Here is a 22,473-nt window from a genome sequence, read left to right as displayed (position 1 = left end):
CCCTATAGGGCAGGGTAGAACTGCCGCTGCAGAGTTTCCAAGCCCTGTCTTTCTCCAGCAGGGGGGCGGGTTGTTTTAAACTGCTGACCTTGCAAGTTTGCAGGATATAATCACTACACACAGGGCTCCCCAGGTGGCTTGTAAAATCAAGCAAAACTAAAACATGGCTCAATTGCAATTTTCTTGCTGTGTCTTCAAAATTATCATGCAGGGTGTTTTTCTGTATTTTAGTGCAGCACTTGAAGAAACATCCATTCTTATTCTTGAAATCTAGACTTCAGGCCCCATAGACGATCATCCTCAGAATAAAATGCCTGCCGATAAAGGCGATACTACTGGGGACCTGGCTCTACTTATGTGTGAAAGTTATGCATTTTATTTTTAATGGGTTTTATTGGCATAGACTTCATATACGATACAATTCAATAGCTTAACTATATTTAAAAGTGTTGGTCACCATAGCCAATCAATTTTTGATCATTTCTCTAGTCTTCTATCCACTGCTAACAGCGCCCCGATTTCTCCCCTAACTGCCCTGTCATAAGCGTGGGGATATGTTCATCTAGTTATTGTCTCTATAGCTGTACCTAGCCTGGATTTCATATAACTTAAACCACATGGGAAAACAAACCCCAAAACAGTAACAGCAGGGAGTTCTACATTTCAACAATCCAGTTTTACTCATATTTCCGGGATTAATTTCCCATTAATGGGCAAGCTTGTGCCTTAATCACATATTTGTGAGAGTATGCTCAGGACAATAATCTGCCTGCTCTACGTTGGGGGACCAGAATCAAACAGGGCGCTGTATGTTGGGGTTACTCTTGTTAGGTGCCATCGCGTCATTTGCGACTGACCGACCCCGTGCACAACAGAACAAAACACTGCCCAGTCCCGGGCCAGTCTCACAACTCTTCTTATGTTCGAGCCCACCGATGCAGCCACTGTGTCGATCCATCTTGTTGAAGGTCTCCCTCCGATCTGCTGCCCCTTTCTTTACCACGCTGGGGACGGGTCTCTCATGACATGTCCAAAGCATGTGAGATGAAGTCCCGTTATCCTTGCTTCTAAGGAGCATTCTGGCTGTACTTTCCCCAAGACACATTTCCAAGATAGATGTGAAGCCCCTGTGTACAGAAGTAGCCTCAGCAGCTCTTCATTTTCTGTTAGTGTCACTGAAAACATGTCTAGCACCCAACGTTGGCCAATGAGCTTTCTGCCAGGTGGGTCAATGAGTAGACCAGGTGGGTGTACAGCCCTACCCTGAATCAATGCTGATTTCCAAGGCCATTATTAACCCTTCTCTTTCCTCACCTTCCTGTCCCTAGTGACCACTAGTAAACTCGGCCCCTATACTTTGGTCTCTCTCTATTCGCCTGTCTTTTTTTTTTTTTAAATTTAAGTGACGTTACACAATGTTTGTCCTTTTTGTGACTTACTGACGTCACTTAGCATGTTGTCATTCAGTTCCATCCATATTGGACTACGAAACAAGATTTCATTTTCCTACTGGCTGAGTAGTATTCATTCCCCTGTGTTACATACACCACATTTTGTTTATCCGTCCATCCACCACATTTTGTTTATCCGTCCATCCACCACATTTTGTTTATCCGTCCATCCAGCATGTTTCTGCTGCTGTTCATGCTTTTGACCCTGGAATTCCAAACCAAGAAACCAAATCCCATAAAGTAAGCAATGAATCATGTTTCCATGAACTCTGCTTTCAAGTCTTTGAGGTAGATGAGGAAACTTAGGCGTGTGATTGCCGCAATGTTCTATTTTCATATGGCAGGTCTATTTTGTCATGTTTGTTTTTTGAAGAACCGCTACACTGTTTTCAACAAAGTGGTTACGATTTTGAATACCCACCAGCAAAGAATAAGGGGTCAAATTCCCCTACATCTTCAACATTTGCTAGCTCCTAATTCTTTTCTTTAAACTTAACCATCCTAGGAGGAGTGAAATGGTATGTCCTTGTGGTTTGACTTGCATCTCTCTGAGGGCTAATGATGTTGAGCATATCTTCATGTGTCTGGTAGCCCTGTGAATGTCCTCTTTGGTGAAATGAAGTATCTTTTACCCTATAACGCCTGAATTTTTAATTTCAGGGAAATTTTTTTGTTTCTATTCTTTACTTTCATAGTTATCAACATATATAAATATATACATTTAATTAAATGTTATGAAAATGACACACTCGGCATTATAGGTTTAAGTCTTTTGCCCACATGGAGTTGCTGTGATTAGTTAATATGCTTAAAGATCTTGAAAGAGCACTTCGCAGGTGGCACCAGTTAAGTGAGTGTTGGCTGTTGTAGTTATAAGGCGGCTGGCAGCACAATGGCTAAGCTCTGAGTGGGAAATGAAAGTGTTCAAATCTACCCGGTGCATTGCAGAAGAAGAAAGATTTGGCAGTCAGCTTCTGTAAAGACGAGAGTCTTAGAAACTCTGTGGGGCCAGTCTACTCTGCCTTACAACGTAACTCAGAGTGGGAATACATTAGATTCCAGCTTTAGTTTTTGTTTTGTCCTTGGTAGCACATGCACGCGCGCACACACACACACACACACACACACACACACAAACAAACAAACAAATGGTTCATGTTCAGCTGCTATTGAAAAGGTTGGCGGTTGCTAATCGAAAGATTGATGTTTCAAGCACACCCGGAAGTGGCTTGGAAGAATGGCGTGGAAAACTTCTCCCCCCAAAATCAGCCATTGGAAATCCTCTGGAACAAAGGTGTATTCTTGACGCACATGAGGTTACCATGAGTGAACATTTATTTACAGGTGTTTTCACTTATGCTTCCAACTGCTACCCAAACCGCAGGCTCGTCAGGGAATACCAGAGGCCAGCAAGCAAAGAGTAGTGGTAGGTATCAGAGTGACAAACCTGGTGCAGAGCCTCCAACTTTTAGCCATAGTTAGGTAGCTAGATTTAGGGGCGGGGGTTGTCCCTCCCATGCCTGCGAAGGCCCCCATAGAGGAGGTTGGAAAGAAAGCAGGCAACAATTAGACATCTAAGAAGACCCCAAAGAGCATACTCACACTCAATTCCCCAAGCCAGGAGGGATGTACATCAGGCTCATGACATCACCCAGGTGGGCTCAACCCAGCCAATGGGGTCAACCAATGCCATCAACCAGACCTCCCCAGCCAGAACTTTGAAATATATTGGCTATGGAAAGGCCACCCACCCTGATCAGAGGCAGATCAGTGGGTGGGGTCGCACCCTGCCACCTGGGCCATCCCCCTCAAGGGCCCCTCTGGGCATACTTGGGGCACGTGCTTTCTGAACCCCATTGCTCTAGTGGCCTGCGCTCTCTTGCCCCCTCGCTCTCTGGCTGCATGGACTCCCCCCAGTGCCGCAAGTGTGGGTGTTCTTTTCCACAAGGTTGCTCTTGCCCAGTTGGGAACCCTTTTGAGACTGTAAAACCTGAAACTTGTCCTGTCCTTCATAAAAAACCCACTTAGATGACAAAACGGGCTTCGGCATGAATTCTATCATCATAAGAAGTCAAGAACCAAGGTATTACCCACCGGAGAAACTTAACAAAATCCTTTCTCTCCATCTGTCACAGAAATAGCTGCTACTACAGAAGCCAGATGCTGCTGGGGCGGGGGCTTGCACAGCCTGCTAGAGCGGCCACCTTGTGGGGCTCGGGGCCAAGAAAGCCCCTGAGTCAGCAGCGTGCTGATTCTTCTGGAGGCCATCTGTGCAGAACCATCTCATCTCAATTACCAGTCAAGTTAATCCCCTTTCTGTTACTAATCAGGCTGTAGGAAACAGGCTAATGGTACAGGAAGGCATACCTTAACCTTCTCCCCATGCTGCCGACAAAGTGCTTGTGACAAGAGCCACACCAGTGGTCACCACGCACAGTGAGAGCATCCTCTAGGTTAGGGACAATCAGATGAAAAACCCTCACTCTGTATGGCCAACTAAGAATGTGTTGATTCCAGAGTGTAGACATAACCAAAAATGTTTAGGGTGAGATCCATTGATCTGTTTTAAATTACATCGACCCGCACTACAGAACAGATTGGGGGGGAAAACCGGAGCCTGTCCTACCATGCACCCCAAAATGCCTATCACCCTCCAAGAGTAGGTTACAGAGGGAAGTCCGAGGTCCAATTCATGAAGGTTTGGGATTGCAAGCTTTCCATCACAGTGCTTAAAAAACTCCTTGAGGGCCCCTGCCACTTCCAAATCGATTGTTATCACCCCAGACACGCTAACACTGCTTCCTTGGCATGCTTGTACTCTGCACATTGGTTAAGGCATTCATCCACTAGTCAAACCCACAGCATGGACTCAATGAGCCCGACAGTGATGGAATTCTTCAGCCAAATAGTTTCCTCAATGTTGTTCCCGCATAGGAAACTCATTGCTTGTAGAAGCTGTTTCTTTGGAAATTCCAAAGAGCAGGAAATGTTGGCAAGCAGAGAAAAGTTCTTTAGGTTAAATGCGTGGCAGGTATGAACAGGAGTCCTGAAGGTTAGCGGGCTGTCTTCCTGGTGCAATCTTAAAGAAGCAACAACCACTGGCAGGCCCCGCGCTAGGGACTTACAGCTCTCCTTCACAAGACATCCAGAACAAAGGGAAACCCCAGTGAGAACAAGCTAATGGGACTGAAGCCATCATGACCCTTCCCTCACATGCCCATTCAAGCCAGCTTAAAGCCAACAGAAACAAAAACACAATTCTACCACTAGAGAAAACCAGTTGCTGCTACCTCGATGGATTCGGATATGTCAGAAGAGGGCTGTACTCCATGGCTGTCAGGGGCTGATTTCTCCGAGGCACCTCTGGATGGCCTGGAAACGCAACCTTTCCATTCCCAGCTGCAGTGTGGACACTGCACCCCAAACCCTGAGGTCAGTGATGCTGTCCCAGAGGCAAGGACATTACTCTGTCCTTCCCAATGGGGAGGACGGAGGGGGGTCGGTGCTAGTCAGCATTTCTGCATGACACCGTGGTTCTTGGCACTTTGCCTGGTTCTCTCAGTGACCTGAGGTAGCCCCATCTCTCTGTACACAACGTCTTGTGGCCAAACACAATGGTGACATGAGGACTAATGTCTGATTCAGGTTCTTTTTGGTATAATCTCATAATCTGACCTTACAACCAGAACTATCTCTTTTTTTGTTAGAACAATCTTCTTAAAATAAACTCCTATCACCCATAGGACCCAACGATGGGTACGCCCTGCTGCCCTCGTAACGGACTTGGAAGGCAGCTCTGCTCACCAGTCGGTTGCCAACGCACAACATACACTTGGAACGTTACCTGTGCTCACCCCTCCGGTCCCGCATCTCCTTTCTACCTCCTCTGAACGCATCAACCTCGTCACCACCTCAGAGCCTCCTCACACGCTACACCTTCCATCAGCACATATTCGCTCCCTCTGGTCCTTTCCTGCCCGTGGCATAAAGGTGACCTGCCCAGAGAGGCCTTCCTGGAGCTTCCCATCACAGGACTGCTATTCATCTAGTCGCTGCTCGTGTTTCCTGTGTGGCCCTGAACTCCCATTCTTAACATCACGACTTACTGTCTCCTGAGGTCAACTTCTCGTCTCTGAATAGTGCCAATGTTAGCTCACTTACCGCAAGGCTCGAGGTTTGAGTCTTGAACCAGATGTGGTTCAGAAGAAAGGCCTGGCGATATACTGCCCCCCAAATCAGTCCCTGAAGATGCTGTGGAGCCCAATGCTGCTCTGACATATGTGGGCTTGCCCTCAGTTGGGAGTCGACTCAATGACAAGTGGTTTCCAGTCTGCTTTATGGGGAAGAGTCACCTCCTCAGAAACCCGCAGGAGCAGCTGTGCCCATAGCTTGCCCTGTAAGATCGCTGTGAGTTGGCAGAGTGGATGGCGGTGAGTGGGTTTTTTGGAGTTTCCTGGCAAGTGACATTGGGGCAGTGACCCACTGGACTGCGTGTGCAAGAATGCAGACGTCCCACACAAAGCTACACAGGATGAAGCCTGTTCCAAGGGCAGCCTCTTTTGTCATAGATACCTGGGTGCATTACGTGGTTTTACCGCTGCAGCAAAGGGATTTTTAGTTTGGATGACCAGTCATGTAAAAGCTTTTCGTAATGATGGCACTGGATGGGCCGTCTTCACCGGGTTGCTCAAGAGCTTTAAGAGGAACAAGTACCAGGTAGGAAAGCTCATTCCAGTTCTTGGCCTCAGGGTGGGGGTGGGGGTGGGGGTGGAGGTATGCAAGACCAGCCTGGGAAGGCAGGTTCTCCAGGGTCGCCCTCCTGCCAGCAAGAGGGAACTCTGACAAGGAAGCACTCCCATCTCCCATCTCCAGGTGCCTGGAGCACCTTCCCCACAGCAGGTTAACCTCAGCCCTGCCTTCCTAACTCCCAGATTCCTTAAGTAGCTGCTTCCCACACCACGGGGCTCCAGGCTCCACTCAGCCCAGCACACTGTCTCACAATACCCTGCTTTAGTTTCTTTTCTCTTTTGTGATTCGAAGAGAACATGTAGGAAGTCTTAAATAGGACAAAGCAAGATAAACTACAGAGAAGAAGAATCTGGTTAAGGGAGACCATTAGCCTGAAGTCATGATGGGCTCTGCTGAAACAGAGCTTTACACAGGGCCCGAGAGGTCAGCAAAAGCCGCCAGCGACCTGCTCTATGTCCTTCCGCACCTTTCTAAGCTATCTCATTTAATTATTTGCTTACTTCTTTGCCGGTTTTCTCCCCTTGACTCAACAGCCATAGATCCTTGACAGGCTTCTGTCTGCCTGGCTCTCTGCTGAATTGCCAATGCGTCAAACAAGCGTGCCAGGCACAAAACCACCCCCAGAGATGAGGGTGTAAGTCCAAAGGGACTGCTGACAGAACCACAGAAACCTGTAAGCTTGTCTGCAGACACCCACTGATCACAGAGGTATGTTTAAACTTGCTGTGTTGGGAATAAATCAGTGCCTGTATAAACTGGGACCCTATTGACGGTCCTTTTTTATTTAAGCTGGTATCTGTTAAAATGCCCGAGGCCGAAATGGAAATAATGGTGGCACTGCCCTGAATAACCACTCTTTGGGGCTGGTTGGAAGAGCAGACACACATACAAAGTGTTTGTTTGTTTGCTTGTTTAATAAATCAATTATTTCATTGGAGGCTCTTACCACTCTTATAACAATCCATACATCAATTGTATCAAACACAATTGTACATGTGTTGCCGTGATCATTTTCTTTTTAAAAAATCATTTTACTGGGGGCTCGTACAACTCTTATCACAATCCATACCTCCATCCATTGTGTCAAGCACATTTGTACATTTGTTGCCATCATCATTCTCAAAACAGTTTCTTTCTGTTTGGGCCCTTGGCATCAGCTCCTCTTTAAAACGTTCTGTTTTGAAGAATGCTATAGTTAGGGGGAAATTTCACACAGGCACTCGTACAAAACGTAATGTAACCTAATGGAGCAAGCCCACCTTCCACAACCATCAATGCATGGCCCGTGCTGGGCAAGTGCATAGGGGGTGGTGACTGTTATCTGCCATCAAGTAGACCTGACTCACGCAAGCCCAGAAGGACACACTGACCTCCCTATGCCACACCATGCCCGTGACGGGCTTTCACTGGCAGACTTTCTGAGTAGTCCACCAGGTCTTTCCGGAGCTTGGTGAGCATCAGAACAACACACAAGCCTCTACTGACAGATGGGTGCTGGCTGCCTAAGACCATTACTGAAACTTGGGTATTCTGTACAGAAAGCAAGACTTCTCCTCCGGAGCCACCAATTCTTCATTAATGTATATTCAACACTCCCAACTGAAAGCTGCAAGAGACTGTCAACTTTCAATGTCAACTAATACCACGATACTCAAGGTGGACCCACACGTGGTTTAGGGAAATTAACATATTTTTTGTCTTGGTTGATTATATTATTCATCATCTTTGGATGCAGGGGCTTAGACTAATAGGAATTTGATTTTCTTTTTTAAAAAATCATTTTATTGGGGGCCCGTACAACTCTCATCACAATCCATACATCCATCCATTGTGTCAAGCACATTTGCACATTTGTTGCCCTCATCATTCTCAAAACATCTGCTTTCCACTTGAGCCCCTGGCATCAGCTCCTCATTTCCCCCCCTTAATCCCTGTTACCCCCTCCCTCATAACATCATATTTTTCCAAAGGCCTCCTCTAAGTTTTACACAGCACAGAGAACAGTATCGCTCCATTTTCCAAGGACTTCAGCCTTCTTGTCTCCGGGAGCAAGCTTGTAGGCACCAGAAATAGCTGTTCCACAACCCTGAGGGAGCCAGCCATGTCGTCACTCCTCACTCACTACCAGCCACTATCTGTACTGGCCTCTATCTGCCTCGGGCACAGGGCAGGCCGAACAGGCTGGACAGGCTGGGAGGGAGGCTGACAGGCCACCCTGTGATGAGCAGTAGGGAGACAGGCAACACAGGCTCCTTCCCCCACCCGAAAATGATGGGTGCTCCTGCTCACGTGGCACGGCCTTCTAGCCTCTGTTTCAGATCCGGGAGAAATGACAACGGGACACTTAAAGACTGGTGTTTGAATGAATGAACTCTCGTTTCCTCGAACATGAACTTACTGATGAATGAAAACCATAAATAGCAGACTTTTTCTCTTTTGTTATTTTGACTGAAACGATCTTTCAGATGCCATTCCCTGTCATTCTCCCACTGTTCCAGCTTGAGCTGCGCTGGTTCTCGCTTCACGTCTTTTGGTTGAAAGAAACAGGGCCGGTGCCGACTGGATTCCGACTTACAGCATCCCGGCGTGTGAAGGAGAACTCCGAGGGGTTGTCCTTCAGAGCTGTGACCTTTCGGAAGCTGATTGTCAGGTGTTTCTTCCTGAAATGCTTCTTGGTGGATAGGAGCCTCTGACCCATAGACACCAGCCTCGCCTTTTATGAGCTCAGAGATTCCATAAAAAACCCACTCCATCGAGTCACAGTGACCCCCCAGGACTGGGTAGGCCTGCTCCTGAGTTTCCAAGACTGTAGCTCTTTACGGGAGTAGCAAAAGCCCTTTCTCCCGAGGAGTGCTGGTGGTTTCAAACTGCTGATGTTGCGGATCCCAGCTCAATGTGCAACCACTGCACCACAAGCAGATGACAAAGCAGCGTCTAGCCCGATGGCTGTCCAGACACCTGAGCATGAGACTTCACCCAGGACAAGTTCTGCTTCCCCACTCCGGGCAACGAATGTCCTTTAAAGGCTGAAATAGCGTCCTTCTCCTGGATTTACAAAACGACCCCTCCGCCCTGGTCTCATTCATTAAAAACAAAGACACAGCAAATGAAAACACTGTGTGGCACAGAGACTCTAAGGCTAAAATGAATTAAAAACAAGGTTGCACTTAAAGGTTCACATCCTACCTAAAGATAAATGGTTGCTCATTTTGATTTTTTTTAAAGATAAATGACTCTGCTTAAGATAGGGAGGAAAGTCCACCGGGATCCTAAAGCGTCAACGGAGGGAACCAATGTAAAACATATCAGGGAGAACAATGACCCACAGCCAAAGAAGATACAGAGGCCCTCCTCTACTTTCATTTACACTCACAGGTGGGGCTGCAATAGTAACACATGTTTTTTGAACTCCAACTTCAGCTGGCGCCCAACCTAGAGTCACAGGGTAGGACAGCATACCAAAGCAAAACCAGAGCAAGCCCGATTCAACTGCAGAGCCCCGGTTCTCTATGTGGCAACAAGGGTTAACCTCCAGTCCGAGTGAAGATGGTTGGAGAAGAACAGAACAAAGAAATCTCAAGTTAGAACCAGCTCACAAGGCTAGATACAGATTACATGCAGGCGTTCAACTTTATGAAGCAGGAAAAATAAACTCTCTTAAAGACATATTTTTTTGGACTGTTCAGAGGATCGGAATCATTCGATTGTAACCCTGTCAGAGGATAGTAACCCCTTAGGGCAATCAGTCTTCCAGAAAAGTTTTCTTTCTTTTTTTTTTTTTAATATGGAACGCTTCACGAATTTGCGTGTCATCCTTGCGCAGGGGCCATGCTAATCTCTGTATCGTTCCAGTTTTAGTATATGTGCCGCCGAAGCAAGCACCAGAAAAGTTTTCTACATATGGAAACAAATGCAATCAGCTGAGCTCTTCCGTAGAGCTTTGGTCCTTTCCACAGGGGTGTTAGCGATCTCAACAATGGGTGTTCCCCTTAACTGACTCTCTGCGGAGGGGACTCGGTGGAACACAATGTCTGCCAGCAACTGATGAGAAACCAGGTGGGGAAGGAAAGGGAAGGGAGGAGAGTGCCCCTGGAAAGTCAAGTGTGGGAAAAGCAACAACTCTGGGGTTCTTCCTATGTTCTCAACACCAGCCTAGTTGAAACGGTTGGGTTGCTAGCCGGCCGCAGTCTCCCCAGAGCTTCCCAACAGCATTTGGACTGGACCAGTTTCCATCAGGTCACCTCTAACTCACGGTGACCCCATGTGCACCCCTGTGTAGAACTGTGCTCCCCAGGGCTTTCAGAAGCAGACCACCAGGCCTTTCTTCTGAGGAGCTTATGCTCCATATTTTAATTTAGCATCCATACCTGTGAGCCTTTCCTGCCACACAGGGACCGCAATTTAGTATTCCCTCTAGAAAAAGTGTGTTGATCATAGGAAAGGGCTCAGTAAAAGGAGCTGCAAAAGTAGAGGTGATTCAATGAGGAGCTGATGCCAGGGGCTTAGGTGGAGAGCAAATGTTTTGAGAATGATGAGGGCAATGAACGTACAAATGTGCTTTACACAATTGAAGTATGTATGGATTGTGATAAGAGTTGTTTGAGCCCCTAATAAAAAGATTTAAAAAAAGAAAAAGAACCGGAATAAAAAACAACAACAAAAGTAGAGGTGATTCCAGACTTAGGAGGCGTGGGTAAACAGCAGCTCCCGTTGCGGTTAGCTTCCACCACATTAGTGCTGAATCACAGTGATTGTACGTACAGCAGAACAAACACTACCCTCTCCTTTACGGTCTCAGAATGCTTGCCGTTGGAACTCTGCTACGGCCACTGTGCCAGCCCCTCTCATTGAGAGTCTTCCTCTATTTTGCTGACCTTCTACTGGACTAAGCATGGTGTCCTTTTCCAGGGACTGGTCTCTCCTGACAACATGTCCAAACACGAGAGATGAAGCCTGAACACCTTCACAACTAAGAAGCATCCTGGCTGCACTTCTTCCACGACAGATTTGTTTGCTCTTTTAGCAGATCATGGTATAGGCCATACTCTCCACCACACTGAAATTCAATTCTTCTCTGGTCTTTCCGACTCATTGTCTAGGTTTCACATGATTAAAAGGTGAAGGAAAGATACCTGGTTTGAGTCAGGTGCACTGTAATACTTAAAGTGATATGTTTGCTCTTTTAAGACTTTAAAGAGATCATTTGACCATTTCACCTGCAACACGGAAAACCATTGTATTAATTTGAATGGATCGTTCGCCACGTAAATTGTGACAAGGTCAAGACCAGAGATTGAGCAGAAAATCCTGTGTGTCTGCTACCAGCTGCTGTACCAAGTGTTGCAATTAGGGACAGGAAGTCATTCCAAATTAAGTGTCGGTCCTGCCAGAGCCAGTGAATGTGACTTTGACACAGGTTAGTAGAGGATACTTCAAATGTTATGTAACTAGAAATGTAAACTCTATTCATAATGGTCTCTTTCACTTCTAGTGTACATATATTTAAAGATTCTGGAGCATTTTGTTCTTTTTGTGTTTTTGGTAACACACTTGGAGGGTGGTAGAACGACATTTTTTTTTTTTCTGGGCGAGGGGCCCACCTTTGGAGGCAGGGGCTAGGGTGAAAATGCAATTGTTTCTGGCATGGAACACGGTCAACACCATGGAAGCAGCCTTCGAGGAAGCAAACAATGGATTGCACCAGCCATACTGGAAATATTACAGGGGGACTTGCTTCTTTCCTCCCACATTGTGCTTCTGAGATTCATCCACATGGATGTGCATCACTACAGAAACCTCGGGGAGCTGATTTACCCTTCACTTTGTTCCATACCATATCCAGGATGATGGGGCACACATCTGAGGAAAATGGATATCTTCACATAGGGGCTCCACATCAGAGGCAAATTAATTTATCACATCCACCAAATGTGTTCCCAGAGAGAGAGAGAGTAAAAAAGATCAGCAAGCATTTCAAATCCATCCAACGGGCATCAGGCAGAGGCATCAGCAAGTCTAAAATTACTGAAGCAGGAGCAAGCCCGGGATGCAGGTATTATGTGGACTTACTCAGGTTACACTTCAAAGTTAGAGCCGCAGAACTTGTGGACAAATAGAGATGTGAGGAAATAGTGAGCAAGCCAAAGTTTTTCATATGATTAAGAAGGATGGGGTTGCCTTTTGCCCTAACAGGAGAGGAGGCTCTAGGAGGAGCTTAAGGAGCCCTGGTAGGCCCCTACGCATTGGGCTCCTAGCCACACGGTCAGCAGTTCAAAACCACCAGCCATTTCTCAGGAGAAAGATGAGGCTTTCCTGATGGTACCTGGCTATCAAAAGATACAGCATCTGGGGTCTTAAAGGCTTGAAGGTAAACAAGCGGCCATCTAGCTCAGAAGCAACAAAGCCCACATGGAAGAAGCACACCAGCCTGTGTGTTCACGAGGTGTCGAAGGGATTAGGTATCAGGCATCAAAGAACAAAAAATCATATCATTGTGAATGAGGTGGGGGTTGCGGAGTAGAGACCCAAAGCCTATTTGTAGACCACTAGACATCCCCTTACAGAAGGGTCTCAGGGAAGAGACGAGTGAGTCAGTCAGGGTGTGATGTAACAACAAAGAAACATACAACTTTCCTCTAGTTCCTAAATGCTTCCCCCCACCCCACTATCATGATCCCAATTCTACCTTACAATCTAGCTAGACCAGAGGATGTACACTGGAAACACAGGGAATCCAGGGCAGATGATCCCTTCAGGGTGTGTGTGAGTGGCGATACAGGAAGGGTGAAATGGAAAGGGGGAACCGATTACAAGGATCTACATATAACCTCCTCCCTGGGGAATGGACAACAGAAAAGTGGGTGAAGGGAGGCATCGGACAGTTCAAAATATGACAAAATAGTAATTTATAAATTAGCAAGGGTTCATGAGGGAGCGGGGAGTGGGGAGGGAGGAGAAAAAATGAGGAGCTGATGCCAGGGGCTTAGGTGGAGAGCAAATGTTTTGAGAATGATGAGGGCAATGAATGTACAAATGTGCTTTACACAATTGATGTATATATGGATTGGGATGAGAGTTGTATGAGCTCCTAATAAAATGATTGGAGAAAAAAAAAAGATGAGGCCTTCTACTTCCCTAACAAGTTGCAGTCTCAGACACCCAGAGGGGCAGTTCTACTCGGTCCTGGAGGTCACTGGGAGTGAGAATCAACTTGATGATGGTGAGGGGTTTTGTCTTTTGTTTTTATGGGAGGAGCTGGTTTGGTGGGAACAATCAGGAGTTTACTTTTAACCATGTGAACTCTGATACGTCAACTGGACATCTAAGTAGAGAAGGGCAAGTGGGCAGTCTAGACACAAAGATATGAGAACAAAGATGATATTTAAGAAAATGTACCTGGGTGAGATTATTTCCTATCTCAAGTATAGGAGACTTGCCCACTGGACAGCACAGAGGAAGCACACCCGTTTCTCCACCATCGGTTGAAGAGAGATGGCACAGCAGAGGTTTCACAAAAGAGAGCAACTCATAAGGCACAACAGAAAGGGGTATGTGAGCTTTCCCCCAGATCCTGGATGCTTCCTCCCAACTACCATGATCCGAATTCTACCTTGCAGGACTGGATAGGGCAGAGGTTGTTCACTGGTGCATATGGGAGCTGGAGGTACTGGGAATCCAGGGTGGATGATACCTTCAGGACCAGGGGGTGAGGGGCGATGCTGGGAGAGTGGAGGGTGAGTGGGTTGGAAAGGGGGAACTGATTACAAGGATCCACATGTGACCTCCTCCCTGGGAGATGGACGCCAGAGAAGGCGGGGGAAGGGAGACTCCGGATAGGGTAAGATATGACAAAATAATAATCTATAAATTATCAAGGGCTCATGAGGGACTGGGGAGCGGGGAGGGAGGGGGAAAAAAGAGGACCTGATGCAAAGGGCTTAAGTGGAGAGCAAATGCTTTGAAAATGATTAGGGCAAAGAATGTACGGATGTGCTTTATACAATTGATGTATATATATGTATGGATTGTGATAAGAGTTGTATGAGCCCCTAATAAAATGTAATAAATAAATAAATCAACTCATCATGGTGCACTGTAAAAAAAGGTGTGTGTGTGTGTGTGTGTGTGTGTGTGTGTGTGTGTGTTAAAAGGGAGACACAGAGGAGGCAAATGAGCTCCTCCACATTTAACCAGAAGGTAGTGACAAAGCCTGTGCTCGGGAGCAGAGAGTGTGTTTTCATGTGTACTGCATTTAAACAAAAGTTTTCACCTCAACACACAATCAAAGACCATGCTGGACCCATGACAGTCAGTTACTGAGATTGGTGTGGCTGTTAGGATAAGGACATCGGCAAACCATGCTACCTCTCTTAGAGAGTTTACTCACGAATGAAGGGAGACACAAAGGTGCTGATTCCCAACATGTGTCTTATCAGTGTCAGTTATCCTGTGGTGGCTTGGGTGCCGCTAAGACGCTGGAAGCTGGACAGGTATGTAAAGTACCACCAAGTTCCCCCATGGGTTCAGATGCCTAAGAAAGCCTTGGGGATGTAGTTCTCAAATTCAGCTGCTGAAAACCCTGAGCCCCTAGGTTGGAAAGCACTCGAAACACACTTGTCCTCAACACAGAACTTGAGCAGACCAACGGTTGGGAAGCTGCTGCAGGTCGTAGCCCTGTTATGTACTCTTTCGCGTGGAGTCAGTCTCCTTCGGAGGCAATGACTCAACAGTAAAACACATGTCAATTTGCTCTGAGACTTACTAATAAAGAGGATACTTGGCTAGGAGAGCAGCAACAAATCAGAAGGAAAATATAATTTGTAGCACAAATAGCTACATTTATTAGAGATGATAGTCTGCCTACTCTGCCCTACCCAATACCCACACTGCCTGGCCCACCAGAAGTGACATCTGCTCATCTTTCAATGAAGATATGAGAATCAAACGCCTCTTGGAAGTGGCCAGGAGGCCTAATTCACTGTTAATTGTAGAAAGAGATACACTGTTAAATTTTTGTTTATATGCAAATGAGCTTGAAACAACTCGTGGAAAACAAAATTTTAAAAGCATGGAATTTTTTCCACGAACTTTTTGAAGCCCCCTCGTGTAAAAAGCTGCCAAAAGAACAAGATGTCTGAAACGTCCCAGGGCTTCTCAAGTTGTGTCCACAGACTGGTGCATTTTTCAGAACACACCAGGTCATTTTCATGGCCTTCGAGGCAGTGTTTCACCATCTTCTGCTTAGCTAGAAGGCATCCCCCTAATCACAACGCTCACTGGGAAAGTGGAGGACTAATAAGGGCAGGCTCAGCTTTCTCTGATGTGAAAGTGAGCTGATATCTAAGGATGTAATTAATAACTGGAAGATACACTAGAGATGTCAAAACGGCATCAGGTAGGTATCTATTCAGAGTACATCTAAGTCCCTGCCTTCCATAACAACTGGATCCTGGGACTGCTTAGGCAGGGTGAATATGCTTGGGTGCCTCAAGAGGTTTATGCATGGCTAACCTAAAGGTACCCACCCAGCAGCACTGCGGAAGAAGAGTCTGGCGTGCTTCTGTAAGTCAAGAAACCCCTGATGGAGCAGATCCACACTGTAACATGGAGTTTCCGGGAGTCAGAATCAACTCAAGCACAGCATGCTTGGTTTGGAGGTAGAGCTGGGGGCTCTGGGGTGGATCAGGATGGTGCGGACACACAGGAAGCCAAATAAGGTTTCCGGGGCTGTAAATCCTAATGGGGGCAGACAGCCTCACCTTTCTCCTGAGGAGCGGCTGGTAAGTTTGACTTGCTGACCTTGACGCTAGCAGACCGACGCTCACCTGGCTGTGCCACCACGGCTCTTGGTTTCGCATGAGAACACCGTCAAACAAGAAGTCCTACTTCTCGCCTCCGAATCGAATCACGTGTGTTCACCATCATCGATGGTAAGATAACCATCCAAAACGTTAAAAGGTTTAAGAGGAAGCTATTCGAAATGCTTCATAGTGGTCAGACCAAGTCTTTCAGCTTCAGAGAGGAAGTGGGATGACAGAGAAACAGCCATGTAGAAAGACGTGCGAAGGTTCACGGAAAGGAAGTCCATGGGCACTCAGAAGATCATTGGGCTTGTCTTTCATCGCCTGGTTTGACCGCTGGTGAGGATGAAGTGCTGCATTCAGCCGGCCCACACCAGCATCCATCCCGCAGGCACTAGCCACGGCTCAGAGGCCCTCAGAGGGAGCCCAGCGGATGAGCCAGGTGCTGCTGTGTGAGACCCAAGGAAGCCGTAAGCCAAAGAGGAACTACAAAGTGGTTCCAGGCTGCCTGTGATCCTTTAAAAGGATCATGTACTATCTGTGCTGCATTTTTGCTTTCTGAAGGATACGATGGACTAAATGGTGCCTGGAACTAGGATCCCTGGTGGTGTAGTGATTACGCATTGAGCTGCGATACACATGGTTGGCAGTTCGAAACCACCAGCAGTCCGTGGGAGAAAGACTGGGCTTTCTACTTCCATAAACAATTACAAGTCTCAGAGACTCCCATGGGGTTCGCTATGGGTCACCCGTGACTAGGTGGTAGTAGTGGTGGTGGAACTAGGCCAGGTGTGGCAGGAACTAGAGGACAAAGCAAATAATCTCTTTCCGCCAAGAAGTCACAAGCTAACATACTGGACCACAGAGGTGCAGTCACGAAGATGCATTCACTAAGGAAGGAGACTACTGTGAAGGACTTTCTTCTTTTTTTTTTTTTTTTTAAATAGAAAGAAGACCTCCCAAAGGCCTCATTCTGCAGCTTCCTCACACAGGAACAATAGGGACAAATTCCTCAGGTGAGAGATCATTTAAGAAAAAAAACAGAAACGTAACAGACTCACGGATTTCCATAGAGACAGTTAGTAAGGAACTTCCTGGACAGTTAGTCATAGGAAAGGAACTTCGGGTGTTATCAGGAGAAACACTATTCAAAAATTAGCTGCGTTTCCCAAAGTTTTCTGACCTCAGGGTTCATGCAGAGGCTGTTAAGTGTTACTGCCCACTTGGCAGGGCCGGATGGAAGGTGGACCGGAGCCTAGGCCGGCCGGGATTTGCCCTAACTCCTGCTGGAGCAGACGGGAAGGGAGGTAAGTAACTTTCCACAACAGACAGAAGGGCTGGGCAAAGGAAATGGTGGTGGTGAGCTAGCTCACTGTTTAGATAGCACTACTACCTTACAGCTCAGAGGGTTGAGGGTGCTTCTGGTTAGCCGTCTTCTGGATCCCACGTCGTACACACGGTTACTGGGCTCAGCTGCTAACTGGAGGTTAGAGTTCACCCCACATTGCCTTCATACACACACACACACACACACAGCTATGGCATATGGGCTTAAAACTTTACATTTATGTATTTTGTACCAAGTTTCTATTTCTACAATCACATCAGTGGCGTATAAAGACTCTTGACTTCTGTGTGCTTCAGCTGTTTGTACAGAGGCACAATGGGATCGCCAAACGGTTCCTTATGACATAAGACACCATACTTTGCCAAGCAAAAACACCGAGTCAACACCTCACTTAGCAATGCTGGGGCCTAATCAAAAAGCCTTTTTTTAAAAAAAGTTTTTTATTTCCCCTTAACCATCTGAGTTGTGACAAAGGGCTTTTTTAAAAACAGAGAACATTAACTTCTTCATTTTGCCTGTCAATCTCTTTGAAGGGAGTAGGGGGTGGGGGGGTGTCTTTAAAAACTTGCTTTGCATTCCAGCATTCTGGCATGGAGCAAATAGTGCCCGGTCCCACCCGTCTGCCCACACGGGAACTGTAACCTAAACCAGCTGGATCATGTCGCCTCTGCCGTTGCACAAGAGAGTGCCACTGCACGGATGCATCTGCTGTCACCCGGAGTCTGGATGCTGACGGACAAGGGGAGGAAGCAGTAGAGCGGGCGACTGCTGTTGGGGCACACAGGGTATGCCACAGAGGTGAGTCCAGCGTGCCAGATAACTCCTTCAGCTCTAGAGACATCACCAGCCCCCAAGAAAACAAAGTGAATTAAAACAGCGGGTTCTCACAAAGTTGCACAAAACGCTCTTCTTAAATGGGAAGACTAAATGAATAGTAAGGTGACAGCACACTTACTGTAAAACTGTTACTTTATTTGGGAGAAAAAAAAAGGCTTTAGGATGTTGGGCCAGTCATTGACTCTTTCTGGGCCTCTGTCGTCTCTCCTAAATGTGGCGTGGTTGGGGAAAACGAGCTTAAGGGTTGCCAAGTGCTAGGAACACAGAAAGCCCCCAAATGTGTGGGTGTCATCCAACCTCGGAGAGTCTGTAAACGATTTCCTGGACAACAGCCTTCCCTCTCAACAAAAGGGTGCATTCCAGCTGCAGTTTCCAGAGGAAAGGCAGGCACAGGAGGGCAGGGGCAGCGTGAAGGGGTTCACAGTGCACAGACCAGACCCTGAGTGCCTGGCCCTGAACACCATTTACTAGCTAGGTGACTTAGGGAGTCACCTTACGCTGCTGGGCATCCGATTCTTGTTAGGAAATGGGCTTCATAAGGGTGTGCAAAGATTAAACAGGGATGCAAAAGGCTTAATTCCTCACCTGTGTCAGTGTACTATGAATGGCATGACTATACGTACGGACTGCTATGAAAAACAGTGCTGATCATTCTGGATGTCCGCCATGAGGGCTAAGGTAAAAGGTAGAGGCTAACACAGTCTGGAAACAGCATTACAGTGGAACATATGGTCTACTGCCCATCACTATGAACCTGCCTGATCTTATCCAACATGGAACATGGGAGCTAGAAAATATCAATGATGTGGCTAGCTGACTTGGGGGTCACCACAAATATAGGCCTGGATTGAACTCGTTGGCATGCCAGTCCCAAAGCCTAGGAGAGACCACCAACCACCCTGCCTAATTATCATAGGACCTTTCCAGGGGTGACCTTTCAAGACACAATTAGAGACCAAAGGCTTTGGGGTCAGAACAGACTGTGGGTTCGACCTCCAGCACCTCCACTTATGACTTATGTAACCATTCACTAGTTACGTAACCTCTGAAACTTATGGCCCACATTTCACAAAACAGTATTATTACCACCTATCTTACCGAGACCCCCTCCCCCACCACGCCCTCCTCAAGACTGCTCTCAGCCTAGCACAGGGAGTGCCATACAACAAATGATCCATAGATGCTTTGATGACCCTTCAGGTAAAGCGGAAGGATAGTTGAATGAGCACAAATAGGTTCTCTTCTTGTGTGTGCAGACTAGTAGGTACCAGGAGGGCGAGAGAAGTCTAAGTGAAAGAGGACACACAGGACAGGAAGAAAGACCGACAAGGCCACGGTCAAACTACAAGATTCACAGCTTTGCTCTGGGGCTTCAAACAAACAAACAAACACACACACAAAGCAGGCTGTCCTCAACCAATTCACAGCAACCCCGTGTGTCGTCAGAGGTGACCTGTGCGCCTCTGTGTTACTATGACTTTGGATTGCCAGGCCTTTCTTCCAAGGTGCCTCTGAGTGAACTCAAACCTCCAACCTTTCAGTTAGCAACCTTTCAGTCCCCCACCCAGGGACTCTTTGCTCAGGAAGTGCTCTCCTTTAAAACAAAAACAACGCACCAGTAGTATTTCTGCCGTAGGGCCGTGAAAGTAAACAGCTTCTGGTTTTTAAAAAAAGATTCATTGTGCCGTACTTTTATTTCATTGCAGATCTAGTTTCCTTAAAAAGTAACAATCTCACCTACGTGGCGAACAGCAGCAATTAAAACCAGAACCCCTCTACCCTCGCATGAAAGCTGAACGAAGTCACCAAGTCCTATGACCAGGGGCTCTGAGATGGAAAACCTTTTCTCGTGAGTGTTTACCTTATTCAATATTTGGTACTTGTCCTTACCAGGAGGACGTGGGACAGAACTAAGACTTTCATGCACAGAAAGTCACATCACCAATTGCAAACTAGGGCTGTAGACAACTGGCATCTTCAAACTCAAACCAACCCACTGCCACGGAGTCGACTCTGACTCAGACAGACCCTAATGGACAAAGCACAGCTGCTCCAACGGGTCTCCAAGGCTGTATATCTTTAGAGAAGCAGACTGCCTCACTGTGTGTCCCAGCATTTTGGGTGGTGGGTTCGAACTGCCGACTTTTAACCTGTTTTGCCACCGTGACTCCGCGGTGTCACAAAAAACGTGACAATACAAGATCAGGCAGCCCCTGGAAACCACCTATGGCCCCAATCCCTCTAAGTCAAGCATGGAACGAGACTGGAAAATGAATGAGATTGGGGAAAAAAAAGATAATCTTGGAAGAAGAATGAAGGTGCAGTCATCAGATCGTCACTTGGAAAATGAAAGCGTGCTTGCGATTTTTGCGTGAACGGAGAAAAGCTGAGGAGATCTGGGTGTGGGCCTCAAAAGTAATCACAGAACTATGGGGACAGAAGAGGACATCTCCTGAAGAGAGTCATTCAATCAGACTTCCAATCTCGCTTTTTACCTGACATCTTATTTCATTAATGTGTCCCTTTAACTCGATGACACATCTAACAAATGATATCTATCCCTTGGTGGGGGTGGGAGCGGCGGGAGAGCTTTAAAAAAGAGAGAGAGAACAACCTGAAAACACATTGTTTTCTTGTGAAGTCCAGGACCTATTCTACAAAGCCCTTTAAGAAAATGCAATCAATGAGAATCTTATGAACGTCATGAATGGCTCTTTCAAGTTCAAAAATGCGCCTTCAATGTCATCTGTATTCTCATACATGGCATGTAAGAAGACCACAGCAGGGTATGTTTAGCCTCGCCTACCAACCGCAAACATGCCTGAGAGCCACAGTGATGAGCATCCATCGCCAGTTCTGGGAGGTCCCTTCCAGTTACTGTCTCTGCTGGCCCCCTGAGGGGCCAGTCTCTGCAGAAATCCCTACCATGGAGATTCTCAATCACTGCAAGTGTTATATCAAATCTTGATTCTGTTCTTTCACAGCTTAGATCAAAGTTAGGAAGCAAAGCTTTTGGAATTAGACAATGCTGTACTGTCAGGTCTAATTGTTAAAACCAAGGCACCAACAACCTTCCATCTTGCGGGATTTCTTTGACCCATGGACCTTTCCTCATGCCTTTTCTAATCTCATTCTCCATTTCTCACTTAAGCCAGGCAAAGGCTCGATAACGGATGCTCATTCCAAGGGGTGGGGGGGTGGGGTGGGGAGTTGTAATGGAAGTAACAGGATAAAAGTAGTCAAAAGTCTAGACCAAATAAAATACTGAGCCCAAAGCCTCCAATATGTTTTGAGAAAAAAAGAGAAAGTGATTATATAAATAAGAGCAAGAAAGGAACAGAAATTCAGAATGATACATTTTTGCTTTTCTTAAAAAAGTTTCTATATTTCCTTCAATGGTAAATATATGGGTGCGTATTCTGTGTACATTTCCCAAAAGAATGCCTTTTGCAAGTTAGGTTTCTAGGTATTGTAGGTCCTATATAAACGCAGGCCCCAGAGCCAAAGAACAATGTGAAACCAGCCACGGATCTGAAATATTTATGGGGGAGAGAGATGGTAGACTGCATAGAACTCCAATAAGAAAGACCTGCTGTGTGCAGAGCACTATGCTAGGTGCAAAAGAGAGGGTCTGCCACAGACCTTCAGCTTGTTAAGATGCATGTGTGTGTGCGTGCAAGCATGCACGCTCGCACACAACACAGTGACCTGAAGGCGCAATCCACGGGGGCCTCTGAATACAAGAGGGTGTGGGTGGGCTATATGCAAACACCATGCCATTTTACATAAAGGGCTTGAAATTGCTGGCAACTGCAAGGGATCCTGGGATGAATCCCCCACCCCAGATGCTCAAGGATGACAAAGTTTCTTTGATTCACTTTTATCTCAAACACAAAGCGTCAGAAATGCCTTTCTTCCGGTGGGAAATTTCAGCTGTCCAACCTGCTTGTCTGGCTCCTCACTAAACTGCAGCCTGGCTTTGGCACCACATTTATCTCCGTCCATTCCCGGAGTGCCTTTTAGCTCGGGACAATGCAGGGTAACTATGGAAACACAGGACTGAGACTTAGAAGTTCTCTTGTAAATACAGACAGCTGCCTTTTATAAGTCAATTCCATCGAAAGGAGGCCATTTAGGGTCACCTTACTTTACTTTTATTTGTCTTAGAGAGTGTAAGATACAAGCACATAAATAGACAAGAATAAAGGCATTATGAAATCCAAGGAGCTCCTGGTGGTGTTAGTGCCTACACACTGGACTGTGTGCGATCCACATGGTTGGCAGTTCG

The 22,473-nt window shown here is 46.6% G+C and overlaps 1 protein-coding gene, 1 long non-coding RNA gene and 1 other non-coding gene across 5 annotated transcripts in view; 1 reads left to right on the top strand and 2 right to left on the bottom strand.

Annotated features, from left to right (window-relative positions):
- Nucleotides 1-22,473, bottom strand: part of KIF13A (kinesin family member 13A) — a 213,625-nt gene that overhangs the window by 145,021 nt on the left and 46,131 nt on the right. The gene's annotated exons all lie outside the window — the stretch shown is intronic.
- Nucleotides 9,979-10,082, bottom strand: LOC142438222 (U6 spliceosomal RNA). Its single transcript, XR_012782645.1, has one exon. It is a non-coding gene; the product is annotated as a U6 spliceosomal RNA (small nuclear RNA).
- On the top strand, nucleotides 17,142-21,391 carry LOC142428662 (uncharacterized). The gene is made up of 3 exons (XR_012780399.1): nucleotides 17,142-17,307; nucleotides 17,930-18,146; nucleotides 19,892-21,391. It is a non-coding gene; the product is annotated as an uncharacterized LOC142428662 (long non-coding RNA).

This window comes from Tenrec ecaudatus, chromosome 1 (genome assembly GCF_050624435.1).
Source record: "Tenrec ecaudatus isolate mTenEca1 chromosome 1, mTenEca1.hap1, whole genome shotgun sequence".
NCBI classification, from domain to species: Eukaryota; Metazoa; Chordata; class Mammalia; order Afrosoricida; family Tenrecidae; genus Tenrec; species Tenrec ecaudatus.
Note: the sequence above shows the minus strand (reverse complement) of the source record. Positions and strands in the feature narration are given on the sequence as shown.